Source organism: Sinocyclocheilus anshuiensis, unplaced genomic scaffold, assembly GCF_001515605.1.
Source record: "Sinocyclocheilus anshuiensis isolate Anshui unplaced genomic scaffold, SAMN03320099.WGS_v1.1 scaffold126, whole genome shotgun sequence".
Taxonomy (NCBI): domain Eukaryota; kingdom Metazoa; phylum Chordata; class Actinopteri; order Cypriniformes; family Cyprinidae; genus Sinocyclocheilus; species Sinocyclocheilus anshuiensis.
Window position 1 is genome coordinate 255,800 of NW_015546026.1, and position 370 is coordinate 256,169.

Sequence of the window (370 nt, forward strand, 5' to 3'; positions counted from 1 at the left end):
CAATGTATGCTTCAGACACGGGTCACGACGAGGCGTTCCCCATAGCGACCCCTAGAGGACGCAGTTCGCAGTTCCCATGAAAGGGAAGTACAAATTTCCCTTTTATTAAACAGTTTAATTAAAGTTTACAGATGCTAGTTTCCATGATAGCCCAGCTGAAAAAGAAATATATTTAAATTGTGCTTTTTCAGACATACTATATTTAAATTATACTATACTAAGTGCATATTAAATGTATTATTTTGAAACAACTTTAAGTATATTAAGTGTATTTCAAGATATGCTTAAGTTTGATTTTAATCTATTTGTAATATATGTAATATATTGAAATTGTGTTAAATTGGAACCACTTTAAGTATATTTAGATCGG